Here is a 14,260-nt window from a genome sequence, read left to right as displayed (position 1 = left end):
GGGAACTCTTGAAAATAACAAAAAACTACAAAAGTTTTTGCTTTTGGACAGGGATAATGAAGAGAGTTGGAAGTAGAGAGTAGACAGTATTGGAACAAGATTTTCCACAGTATACTTTATGTTATTTATGTTATATATACTTTATGTTAATACCTATTCAAAAGACATACAAAAAATTAAAATTAAAAACAAAACTTCAGCATCAACCCTGCTCCTTTATATTCACTCCTTCATCTGAGAAGTCCAGTGTGGTGGCTGTGCAAAGAGGCTTGGCATCAGGCAGACGTGGGTTTAATCCCATAACTCCACTTACCGGCTTTTTGACCTTAGTAAAGGCATGTATTTTCTGAGTTTAAATTTCCTCCTTTATAATTCAGGAATGACAATCCTCAACCCTTTTGGGTGTATATTAAGCATTATAATGCTTGTATTGTGATTAACACAGTACTTTATACAAAATTAGCAGTTGGTATTTTTTACATATATATATGTATACACACACATACATACATATATTTGTCCATATTATTAGCATATACATTTCTATATATATCTAAACATGAATGCATTTGGTTAACACACTGTATTTAAATGATCAGTTGGTCAGTTTGTGTCTATTTTTCTTTGCCTCAACTCTCTACCCCCAGCCCCAGACAGTAAGCTTCTATGATTTATTCATATTTTTATCTCTATTACTGGTATATTGTAGGTGCTCAACAACTATTTGTTAAATTGGTGATGAACTAAGCATGGCCAGTTTTTAAGACGTCTGAATAGACAGATAAAATCAACAAGAACATCTAGAAAACTTTCAGTCAAGTTATACCAACTCCTAAGTTGGTATTATTACAAGTTCCTTCTCTCCCATGTCCCACCTCATTCCACCCCTATGAAAACCAGAAAAGTAGTTGTGGATCGGAAGGAGCCAAGATGGAGAGTCATTTCCTTCCCTATCAGAGGGTCTCATTAGATATAGTAGAAGGTTGAATGAAGGACAAACACTGCCCCCAAGCTGGCCCTGTCAGTGCTTTCCCTAGCAAGCAGCTCCTCCAATACCTGCACTTAGGGAACTTCAGATCCAAACTACATATACATTTGCAGAATGACTTGTCTTAAATTTTATGGTAACCCAGATTTCAATAAGCAGTGCATATAGACAATGCTAAGAGATTTCTTTGGATTTGTTTTGAAGGAAAAATCCCACTTTAGTTAGGCAGGAACCCATGCCCTGCCTCCTTCTAATAGTAGTCTGACTTACCACTGAAGCTGGGTCCCCATCCTTTGGGGTAAAGCCTAATTATCTTACTTAGGCAAAATATTTTGCTCTTGAGAGCTCAGCTTTGGCAGTCACCACCAGGTCGTGCAAACACTCTTTCGTTCCTAGACACCGAAATGACACAGTGTTAGGTTTTCTGCCAGCTTCCAACCCACTTTGCCTTTTTTGCATCAAGGCACATAGCTCATGAAGCTCAATCTCTCAGTCCACTTGGTTATCCTCCTACCTGGGATAATTGCTTTCTAAAAACCAATTTTGGTTTATGATTGTCCTGCATGCTTGATTTAACCATCAGGCTCGTCTTCAGATCCTGGGGTGTTTTATACAGAAACATGAATTTATAAAGAAATGTGAATTTATAAAGACCCTTTACACATCTGTTTCATATGTTAAAAGGACCCTTTCCTAAAGCATTCACAAGACTTCCTAAAAAAAAGAAAACAGTCCATGCTCCCTTAAAATGTTTTATGTACCTGAATTTTAAGTTTTTTTATTTATCTGATATAAAAGCAGTGTCTCTGATGTGTAAATGTGTGTACATGTGTGTGTGTAATACTCTGGATTAAATTTAATATTACTTATGCTCTTTCCTTTTGTAATTTCTTGGTATATTCTGAGTCAGTTTGGAAAACTGTAACAATGGCACTTAGTGGCTCTGTATCTTCATGTGAATTTGTTGGATTTGCTCTCTATGCCATTGAAAAGTCATCTGATCCACTTGGCTACTCCTCCATCCTCCTCTAATCTCTATAAACATGTTCTCTTAGTTTGGCCAATATACATAGAATGGGATGGGGAAAATGTTTAATCACAAACAGCCCACCTTTTCTATTAGGACAGAGTACATGTGAATGACACTTGTCATCTTAAAGGGAACAAAGATTTTCACTAAAGGAGCTGCTGGTCCACAGTTGCTCTGGGAAAAATCAGTTCTCCTACCTTGACTAGAAATGGGGGTTTCTCTTCCAGATGACTTCTGTGCTCACGGCCTGATCTCCTTGAAGATCTTTAAGCATTTCCAGGGGAAGTATAATTCATGTCACATGCACTGCCTTGCAGGGCTCAGATGTTCCTCCTCCAGTAAGGATTAAGGCAGGTATGAAATAACTTGGACTTCAAATGGGTGTTGCAAACTGAAAGCCAATAGAGCAAATGTTGCCCTTAGACACATGTTATTTGACTCCCACGCTGTTTTAAATATCAAGACATTTTTATGTAAAAATGAAGACCTCTGGCTTTTTAAAAAAAATCAAGTCTTATGGCAATCCTGGGCCCGTATTCTGCTATGTCAGCAAGGGGTGGGAGCTGAAGCCTCAGTGTCCTCCCTAGAGGGTAGGCTCTCCTCAGTTCACTGCAGGCCCCCAGCTCTCTACCACTCCCTACCCATCCACCAGGTCCAGAGGTCAGAAAGGCCATAATGCTACTTACCTGTCCCACGCAGGCATTTGAACTGATGACTTCTTACTTCAAATGTTATTTATATCACATATTTAAGTATCTATCTCCCATATTTAAATAATAGGTCTGCTTTGCACCTATCTCAAGTAAGTTAGATCACTGGATTAGGACATAGCTTTATCCTTACAAAATCTAATTTGTAAATATTAATGTTTCCTTGGAATGCTATGTTGATTAAGTTCTTAGTGTGATAAATTTCTGTATGTACTTATTATTTCTCTTACAAGTCACTTCCTTGTCTTAGAGACATTAGTTAGTCTATTTTGATAGGCGCCTTAGAAGAGTTAACATACTGTGGAAGTTGATCTTCAGTGAATTTCCACATAAGTTTTGCTTGGTTGTTTATTCTTTCAGGTTTGTTTGTAGATTTGCTTCTCTGAATTTTAGATTTTCCTGTAATGTCTGACCTCCAGGCAAGGTGAATGCATGGAGTTCTGATATGTTAATGAGATAAAGGCCTCATCAGAATTCGTAAGAGGGACAGATGGACAGCTGCTCTGGGGAGATCCACCATCATCAGGAATGAGGGAAGTAGGGGCTTCTCTCAGAGTACTAGGTTCTTTTCCTACTGTAACAGGATGCTTTTTGCTTTCTTTTTCTCTTCTCTCCCTAATCTCCTATATTCTAACTTTAAAAATGACTTTTTTTCTTTTCTGAGCTAAAGGATGAAAACAGAAGATTCATTCTACTTCCATATCTAGAAACTGAGACTCATTGTATTTATCACAAAACATCTCGTTTGGTTTTTCTCCCAAAGTTGGCTAATATTCACATTCATAAAATGCTTTTATTTCTATAAGTAGTACACATTTGATTACTTCCAACATGAAGTATTTGAGTAGCTCCTTTATAGCTACCAGTAGGATAGCCATAGAGAATATAGGTAGAAAGCAAGGTAATGCCACTCTGTAAAAACCAACACTTCAAACTCTTGGAGTCACCCTGAAATCTATGAAAAGGGGGCAGGTGGAGAAGATTGGCAATGAATCTGTAATACAATGGGATAGATGCCACAAAAGAGTTATTAACAGAATGCTTAAGAACGTAAAGGAGGGAATAAATTATTCTGCCAGGGTTGCCAAGAGAAGCTTCTCAGGGGAGATGGAACAGGATTCAGAGGATGACTAGCAGTTTTGCCAAATGGAGAGGTGGGTGCTCCGGGCAGAGGAAAGAGCCCATGTAAAAGTCCCAGGTCTTGAGAGGCACATAGACTGTTAAAGAAAGAGTGGGAAAGATAGTAAGGCTAAAGGGAAAAGTAAATAATATCAGGGCATTTGCAACAATTCATTATACTATTACATTATAATTAGAAATGCAGCCTAAACTCAGGTGGTAGCAGAATGGATGGGGCAGAGAGGCTACCTTCAGGACACAGGTAGGAGATGAAGGAGCAGCAGGAATTAAGGGTAACTCGGAAGCTTCTGCCTTGGGAACATCTCTGTATGCTGACACTACGCTCAGAGGAAGAAGCATCCAAGAGGCAACAGACCTGGGGTCAGCCAGTAGGGTTTGGACACTGCGAGTCTGTTGAATGACTTCTTGCGCTAAATCCAAATGGATGTTCTTCATCTTTTTCTGATATGACTTTTCCCTATCTTCTTTGAAATATATTTCTCTTGTTTTCTAAGACATCACTTCCTAAATTTCCTCTTATCTGTCCCATTGCTCCTTCTCAGGCATGCAGAGAAAAAGGAGCAATTGAGGAGGCTGTCTCTCACTGGTCTACTGTTCCTGTTTCTTGTCTCTGCTCTTCCACTCTGGGAGTTTCCCATTTCATAGCTCCTCAGTTACAACATTTGGACTGGTGACTTCTATCTCCATGTCTGCAACCTTCATCTCTCTTTGGGTTCCAGACCTTTTTGTGGAACTCCCTACAGAACATTTCTACCTGAGGCACCTCAAACTCAGCATCCAAAAGTGCACCCCTCTTTCCTGCTAAAACCCACTCTCATGCATGTCTCAGCTCAGCGAATGACCCCTCCACCCGCCTGGTTACCTAGCCTCCTCTCAATTCTCAGTTGCATGGGACCGTTTCAGTCTTGATTACCAAGACTGTGCCACTAGCACAGCGAGTGGCCCAAACATACAGACACTCAAATATCAGTACAATAAATGAAGGAAGCAGAATGGGTCCTTTGGTTTCTGTCTTCTGTCAACCCTCCTGGAATAAAAGTCATCCTTTACCCTTCTCCCATTCTATTTTAGCCTGAATTAATTAAATTAGCCACAGTTTGCCTGTGGCAATTAGCCACATTTCCCTGATAATTAGTAAACCTTTGCTAACTGCCACCCCACCTCCTTCCCTGGTTTTCTAAGTTCCCTGATTCCCTGCATATGCCCTAACCATAACACATAGTGTAGGGTTTCCATGCCAATTTCACCTGCCAGCTCCCTGAGGGACAAAGCATGTGCCTTCTTTATATTCTGGTGCCTACCTGCTTGATGGCAGGATGTAAGCATAGAAGAAAAGACAGACTGGCAGATATTCTGTGAGAGATGTCCAGAACATGTTTGGAAATGAGTGTGGAGCCCAGAAGAGGGTTGTGGCATAGAGAGAATTGAATTATTCATGGTGATGCCACTGGGGTGATTGTCCCTGCCCTAGAAGATGTGTGAGAATGTCTAAGTGTCTGCATATCTCCAGGGGCTGAGATGGAAGGTGGCCTTGGCTACAGGTCATCAAAGAGTAGTGGGGACTGCAGTGAATTGGCAATAACAACCCTGTCTAAAGGGGGCAAGCTGATAATTGCGATGCCAAAGTGCTGGGCTAGATCTGGTTTTTCTTCCAAAAGAAGTTAGAATTACATATTTTTTACTAAATGAGGAATCTACATTTTAAATGCTGGTCAAACTAAACATTAGGTCAGATTCAGGCCTTGGGTTGAAAATTTTTGACTTCTGGTGCAAAACATTGAGGAATATTGACTTACAAACTATGAACTTGTAAATATATCAATGATGGGAAGAAAAACAGAGGCCATGATTCAAAAGGAGACGATAAAAATGGGGGAAAATAGGGAAGTATATGCACAAGGACATATTCACCAGCCAATAGCTGAGTTAATTTAGGTAACACATGTTTGAGGAAAGAGGAAAATTTATAAACGGAACTGTAAGGTAATGAATATTGAATCAGGCCCTTGGTCTGATTTTGGAGTAGGAATGAGCTGTGTGTGAAAGGGGTACAGTACTGACAAATGAGGGATTTGTGCAACAGTGATAATCTTTTAGATATTTGTAGAACATTATCAGCTATAAATACCACTGCAGAAGTGAATATCACAGAATCCAAATATGAAAATATGTCCAAGTCAATGAGCCCTGTAGTCACCCCAAAATTAATTACATAATTTGGGAAATTGATTTTAATTAAGAATTGGACTATGTTTTAAATCATATTAAAGTTACTTTTATACTCTGAGCATTGTAAAACACCATATGAACTTATTACTTCGTTAAATCCTGTTATGACCCCATAAAGTTAATTTTTTTTATTAAGGTATGATTGATATACACTCTTATGAAGGTTTCACATGAAAAAACAATGTGGTTACTACATTTACCCATATTATCAAGTCCCCACCCATACCCCAATGCAGTCACTGTCCATCAGTGTAGTAAGATGCCACAGATCCACTATGTGCTTTCTCTGTGCTAAACTGTTCTCCCCATGATCCCCCACACCATGTGTACTAAGCATAATACCCCTCAATCCCCTTCTCCCTTCCTCCCCACCCTTCTACACCCTTCCCCTTTGGTAACCACTAGTTCATTCTTGGAGTATCTGAGTCTGCTGCTATTTTGTTCCTTCAGTTTTGCTTCATTGTTATACTCCACAAATGAGGGAAATCATTTGGCATTTGTCTTTCTCTGCCTGGCTTATTTCACTGAACATAATGTCCTCCAGCTCTGTCCATGTTGTTGCAAATGGTAGGATTTCTTTCTTTCTTATTGCTGAATAGTATTCCGTTGTGTATATGTACCACATCTTCTTTATCCATTCATCTACTGATGGACACTTAGGTTGCTTCCATATCTTGGCTACTGTAAAAAGTGCTGCGATAAACATAGGGGTGCATGTGTCTTTTTGAATCTGAGAAGCTGTATTCTTTGGGTAAGTTCCGAGGAGTGGGATTCCGGGGTCAAATGGTATTTCTATTTTTAGTTTTTTGAGGAACCTCCATATTGCTTTTCACAATGGTTGAACTAGCTTACATTCCCACCAGCAGTGTAGGAGGGTTCCCCTTTCTCTGCATCCTTGCCAGCATTTGTTGTTCTTAGTCTTTTCGATGTTGGCCATCCTTACTGGTGTGAGATGATATCTCATTGTGGTTTTAATTTGCATTTCCCTGATAATTAGTGATGTGGAGCATCTTTTCATGTGTCTGTTGGCCATCTGAATTCCTTCTTTCGAGAACTGTCTCTTCATATACTCTGCCCATTTGTTAATTGGGCTATTTGCTTTTTGGGTGTTGTGGCATGTAAGTTCTTTACTTATTTCAAATGTTAACCCCTTATTGGATATGTCATTTACAAATATATTCTCCCATACTGTAGGATGCCTTTTGTTCTGTTGATGGTGTCCTTTGCCCTACAGAAACTTTTTAGTTTGATGTAGTTCCATGAGTTCATTTTTGCATTTGTTTCCCCTGCTTGAGGAGATGCATTCAGGAAGAAGTTCCTCATGCTTAAATTCAGGAGATGTTTGCCTATGTTGTCTTCTAAGAGTTTTATGGTTTCATTACTTACATTCAAGTTTTTAATCCATTTTGAGTTTACTTTTGCATATGGGGTTAAACAATAATCCAGTTTCATTCTCTTGCATGTAGCTGTCCAGTTTTGCCAACACCAGCTGTTGAAGAGGCTGTCATTTCCCCATTGTATATCCATGGCTCCTTTATTGTATACGAATTGACCATATATGGTTGGGTTTATATCAGGGCTCTCTAGTCTCTTCCACTGGTCTATGGGTCTGTTCTTGTGCCTAAAGTTAATTTTTTTATTCCACTTCTTCAGACTAAGACACTAAGGTTCAGAAAGGTTCGTTTGCTCCTTCATTTGACAAATATTTATTTGATTTAATCTCCTGGTATACAGTAGTGAACAAAGCAGACAAAAGTCCCTGTCCCCTGGAGCTAATACTCCTGGTAAGATCAAGTAGGCACAGAGACACAAAGGAAATAAATAGCCTTCCTTTCAGAGTGCTGTCCTTGAATCCAGAACTATTAAATGTAAGCTACCAAGCTCTGGCAAGTGCTCAGTACTCTTTAATAGGAGCAGTGTTGAGGGGCTAGCAGGGGGCAGACTACCACTCAGACAATGAAAATTCTCAGCAGAGCTAGCTGAGCAGCCTTTGGCCTGCTCCCTGTGGTGTGACCTTGGCAGGGAATGACCTCTGCATTTCAGTTTTCTGCTCTGTGACTGTGAAGATAATAATATCTGCTATCTGTGGAAATGCTACTGTGAAGATAGAGCAGGAAATAAGATTTTAAAAGGTGGGAGTGCTTATAAAATTCTATGTCTATATTTATGTAATGCTTGATAAGTTACATAAAGAGTTTTCAAGTAAAATATAAATCTAATGTTATTTATAGTACTCTACAAATAGCCAAATACAAGTATAAATTATCCAATGGTGGAATTTTCAATAATCTCAGGAAATTTGGAGTGGTGTTCTGAGTGGCTGAGTTAGCTTTATGGTTGTTGATTTAAAGAGAAGTGTCATTTAGTTGCCCTTAGAAACATTTAGTTTAGCAGAGGAGCAGAGGCAAACAGACCCAGAGGAGAGCTCATCTCCAGGGAGGAAATAAGTGGTCAAACCTCCCCTTTAATTCATTCATTCAACAAATATTTGTCAGTTGCCTATAGTGTGTTTGTTCATTGCTATATCCTCAGTGTCAAGGACAAAGTTCTGCCTCAAAAAGGTTTGTATTCTAATAGGGAGATAGTATATAGATGTGTTTATGATAGGTGGTAAGTGCTACAAAGAAAAGTAGCTGGAAGGGATTGTGAGGGAGGGAAGTTAGTATTAGGAGAATTAAAGCCAACTGCATCAACAAGCAAATCATGCAGTCTCAGTGGCTTACCTACCACAGGCTTCTCCTCTCATGAGGTTCTACTGGGGTCAGAGATTCAGGAACCCCAGTTCCCTCCATCTTACTTCCAGGTTTTCTGAGGCAGGAGAATAAAGGAGAGATAGAGGAGCCAAACTGACTCTGAATGAAGTGGAGACACAGCAGAGTGGCCCTCAGGTGGAAGGTTCCAGATAGAGGAAAGAGCAAAGACAGAAATCTGAGGCAAGTTCTGGTTTCTGGTCTGGCATGGAAGAGGCCTGGAAGTTGCTACTCCATTCTAACACTAATTAAAAAAAAAACCTGGACAACTGAAAAAATTAACTCTTCTACAGTGCGGCTCTGTGGGAGAAGTGAGGTCACAGGGCAAACTGCTATGTCTAAATGGGTTTTTGATCCACAGCATCAAAAACTAACAGGTGAATGTAGAGACTAGGCAGGTGGGAACCAGTGCCAGGGTAGGAAACCTGGACTGCAATTGACAAATTGCTGGAGGCACAATGTGGACAACAATGAGAGTTAAAGATTCCAGGGGGATCCAGTCATGACGGGAGGCACACTTTAGTGAGTTTTACTTCCTGGATCTCTACCAGGTTCTCACAGTGAATACTGGAGAAAAATTCTCTCATGTTTCTGGTAGGGGAAGGAGAAAAGGAACCATTTTGCTATGTCAGAGCATTTTGTTCTTCTTAACAAGGTCTGACCTCAGGAGAAACTGTTTAACCAGAGCCTAACCTGCTGGGGTTTTATCTGGGCTTGAATGACCTAGGTAGAAGAATACCAACTCCATCCCACTTCAGACATCCTGTCCCACAAGGGAAGGAAAAGAAACCGAGAAGCCCCTGTGAAGTTCACAGTCCAGAGACACAGGCTCACTAAAAAACTGAGTCCTAATCATGGGGCTATAAAATATTTCCCTTCCCCTACACCTGACTACACATTATCAAAGACTTACAGAAGTTCCTTTTACTTAGTACACCATGCCTGGCTATCAAGGAAACAGTACAAGGCATACTGAAAGGCAAAGAACACAGCTGGAAGAGAGAGAGCAACTATCAGAACCAGATTCATATGTGGCAGGGGCGTTGGAATTATCAGATTTTAATTTAAAACAACTATGGTTAATATGCTAAAGGCTCTAATGGCTAGACAACATACAAGAACAGATGGGCAATATGAACAGAGAAGTCAAAATTTTAAGAAAGACCCAAAAAGAAATGCTATGGATCAAAAACACTGTAACAGAAATGAAGCATGCTGTGGGGAAAGCTGGGGTTCCTAGGCCAGGATCCTCACCGAACCTAAACCACTTGATGATGTAACTGGCTTGTTGCTAGGCTACTGCTTGCACACCCATAGGGAATAAGCTATTATTGCACTATATAGAGATGACCCAGTGCTCTGGGCAGAGGCAGAGATGTTAGTGCTCCACCCAGCACTGGGAGAACAAGCTGGGTAATAAACCCTTTCACCCCAAGAACATTCTATTATAATTTCTTTGGTTACACTGAATCCATACTGAACTTGCCCAGGGCTGAAACCCATTGGCAAGACATGTGCCTTGATGGACTCACAGTATACTGGACATGACTGCAGAAAGAATCTCTTGGCTTGGGGATATCTTAATAGAAATCTCCAAAACTGAAAAGCAAACAGAAAAAAAAAGACTGAAAGCAAAGGCAGAAGAGAATATCCAAGAACTGTGGGACAACAACGAAAGATCTAACATACACATAATGGGAATATCACAAGGAGAAGAAAGAAAGGAACAGAAGAAATATTTGAAACTAACGACTGAGAATTTCTTCAAATAAATGTTAAGACACCAAACCACAGATCCAGGAAGTTCAGTGAACACCAAGCAGGATAAATGCCAAAATAAGAACAAAAATACACCTAAGCACAGCACTGTAAACTACATAAAATGAAAGATAACAAAAAAATCCTGAATGACCCAGAGGGAAAAAAATATCTTACCTATAGAGCAACAAAGATAAGAATTACATCTCACTTCTCAGAAACCCATGCAAACAAGAAGAGAGCAGAGTGAAATATTTAAAGTATTGAGAAAAAAGAACCACCAAACTATAATTCTGTACAGTGAGAAATAAACTTTCTTAGACAATAAAAATCAAGAGAATTTGTTGCCAGTAGACCTGCCTCATAAGAAATGTTAAAATTAGTTCTTTATAGAGGAAGAAAAGGATATAGATGAGAACTCATATCTAAATAATGAAAGAAGAACATTGGAGTAGGAATAAGTTAAGATAAAATAAAAACTTTTATTTTTTCTTAAATGAGCTAAAAAATAACAGATCTAATTGATTAGACTTAAACTGTTAGATCTAAACTGATCTAACAGTTTGTTCAAAATAATAGCAATACCTCATTTGACTATATGCTTATTATACATGTATGCATATATATGCTTATGTGTATATATATGCTTATGATATATATGTATATATGCTTAGAAATATATGTGTGTGTATATATATAATTATATATGCTTATATGTAAGTGAAATGGATGACAGTAATGATACAAAGGACAGGAGAGAATTAATACTATTTTGTTATAAGAGGATTTTTAGGGCAATGAAACTATGTATACTATCATGGTAGATACATGTCATCATACATTTGTCCAAACCTATGGAATGCACAACACCAAGACTAAACTGTAATGCAAACTATGACCTTTGGGTGATAATGATGTGTCAGAGTAAGTTCATTAGCTGTAGCCAATGTACCACTCTGACTGGAGATGGTGATACCTGGGAAGGCTCTGCTTTTGTGTAGGAAGGGAGTGTATGGAACTCTCCATACTTTCTGCTTTTTGCCATGAACGTAAAACTACTCTGTTCTTTGAACATAAAACTACTCTAAATAATAAAGTCTATTTAAAAAAATTCAAGGCAAATGTGTTGGCTTGTTCTAGAAATAGAAAAAAAAAATCCCCTTGTTATTTCTCTCTGGTAGAAGAGAGGAATGGAAGAGAGGCAGGAGCCAAGAAAGACACCCACAGCTCTCAGGCCAAGGGAAGAAGTATGAAAATGGAGTTGTTTGGGGTGATTTAGTGTCCCCTTAATGACTCATATTTATAAAAGCATAATGGAATAGAAATAGTTTATGGTTCTGATGGTGACTGTGTAAGCCAACAATGAATAATATGCTCCATTTTCTAGAGAAATCTTTTAAAAGTGTATTACTTTATTTCTCTCAGTGAACAGTTACAAGTGTCTAATACTTGATCATATTTTCTAAATATCCAAGACCTTTAAAGGATTGGGTTCTTCCTAGCACTTGGGTACTATAAGGCCAGGCACCATGGACAGCCTGTCCCTGTCCTTTAGGAAGTCTGAATCCTGGCCTCCCACCAAACTCATACAAGCTGCTACCTGCTACTTGCTTGTGCACTAATGCTGCAAACAACCTCTGACACCCAGTCGTTCCTCACCCACTCTGCTTCTACAGAGTAGCTAATCTGTCTGTAAATGCCATCACCACAAACTCCTGGAATTTTCACACCTGAAATAGATTTTAGTCTCCCTGTTTCAAAGTCTGAAGCACTAGAAGTTTTATGTTATTTAATTAAGTCTTTAACCTAAAAGTAACTGCCAGATAAATAGTAAGAATGAAATTAAATGCACTTTTATCTTTGTGAATAAAATGAAAGTTCCTGTGGGCAGGATTCCCACCTGGCCCTTGTTGGCTAGCTCACTGCACATGAGTGGGCAATACTTGCTATTTACTCTATATAAGGAGCTCTGCCCAGTACTCTGGGCGATACGGTGGCACGGCTGCAAGGCTGCAGGAGAGCAGAGCAGAGGCTGCAGTGGTGGCAGCCAGCGCCAAGGACAGAGAGATCCAAAGGATGGCTGTGCAGGACAGCTGTGCGGGCAGAGAGGCCCAGAGGCAGAGACCAGCTTGCTGCATGCAGACTTGCTCTGAGTGAACAGATTTTAGTGATTGACCTGCCACTGTGGAAATAAAGTTGGGTATAACCCTTTCACCCCAAGAATGTTTTACTATCATTTTCTTTGGTCATATTGAATCCCTATTGAACTGGCCCGGGGCTGAAACCCATTGGCAAGACAATCTTGAATAGTTTAGGTCAAGCTTCTCATGACTCGATAAGTAAAATGAATTACATTCTAGATGTTTTGTAAATATTGACTTCATGTTTCTAACCACATAAATTGTTGAGCATTGAAATTCAAGGGCCTCTGTTGCTTATTGTGAGAAGAGTCGTAACCCAGAATTTTCAGCTAAAAATATTGTAATTCAAATTTTTCTTACTGAATTGAATTAAGAGTTTGCATTAAGAATAAACACTGAGGGAGTAATTCTGATATACTGAGTAGGTGGTTTTGCGCAGGATGCTTGGAATACCACAGCCCTTAGAATAATTGTAAAGTCTTCTGGCCTGTTTCCCAGATTTGCTTGGAAAGGGTCAGAGGACAGGCTGAAATTCATGACATGTGAATGCTGAATCCCAACTAGACGTGTCTTCAAAGGAATAATCGAGCTACACTTAAAAGGGGATTATGAGAAGAAAATTACACATTGTAGGATAACATGTGAAACAAAGCAACTACAGGAGATTGAAGTTGAATGATATTTCAGGAAGTGATTTTTTAAATCTACTGACCTTAAAAATAATACAAATTTATATTTGTATTATTTTAAATCCCTGCCAGAAGGCAGGGATTTTTTGCTTTACAAAATAACAATAACAGGATTAACAGCAGCGGCAAATACTTAACTGTGTTTACCAAGTGTATGTTTTCCATATGTTGTTTGATTTTCCTCATCTGTAACATAGGGATAGCATTACTATCAAATCCCTATAACCTTAGGAGGTAGTATAAGTGACTTGTTCAAGGTCGTACAGCTAGGTATTGCCAGAAGGCAGATTAGTATCCAGCAGGGCGCTCGCAAGTCTAAATTGCACTACAGACCTCATAGGGAGAAGAGGCACATGCAAACGCTAGCGCTCTGTGCACGTTTACTTTATTGTAAACTCTCCAGTGCCTCTCTTCCTACACCACCCTCAGCCTCTTAATTTGTCACACACAGCAGTTTTCTTACTTTGCTCTTGTGATTCTCCTCCCCTTCTTGCCAGAAGGCTCCAGTGGGCAGAAGATGAAAGGTTGCGGCTCCGTCAGCGCACAGGCCCTGGCGCAGGCATCCTTTCTGCTTAGTGCAGTCGCACATACTCACTGAAAATTCGTTATTAGATACATTGATTAAATCATTTTAGAAGCATTCACTGAGAGCTCAGAGTGTGAACTTTATCAGGAATGCAAATATTAACTTACTTTATAGGATACGTTTTTAACGTAAAAGCCTAAGAAATTCTCATTCACTTCTGAATAGAAACGCTCATCCGTAGCTCTCACCCCCGCGCCTCATTTCGCAGAACAGGCCTCCAGGGGGCAATGGCGGCCGCG

At 39.5% G+C, this 14,260-nt stretch overlaps 1 long non-coding RNA gene across 1 annotated transcript; it reads right to left on the bottom strand.

The window, feature by feature from the left end:
* Positions 1-583: 583 nt before the first annotated feature.
* Positions 584-14,236, bottom strand: LOC130681749 (uncharacterized). The gene is made up of 3 exons (XR_008995009.1): positions 14,129-14,236; positions 13,899-14,029; positions 584-2,409 (listed from the first exon to the last, which is right to left on the bottom strand). It is a non-coding gene; the product is annotated as an uncharacterized LOC130681749 (long non-coding RNA).
* Between the last annotated feature and the right edge of the window lie 24 nt (positions 14,237-14,260).

Source organism: Manis pentadactyla, chromosome 2 (assembly GCF_030020395.1).
Source record: "Manis pentadactyla isolate mManPen7 chromosome 2, mManPen7.hap1, whole genome shotgun sequence".
NCBI classification, from domain to species: domain Eukaryota; kingdom Metazoa; phylum Chordata; class Mammalia; order Pholidota; family Manidae; genus Manis; species Manis pentadactyla.
This window is presented reverse-complemented; position numbering and strand designations above follow the sequence as displayed.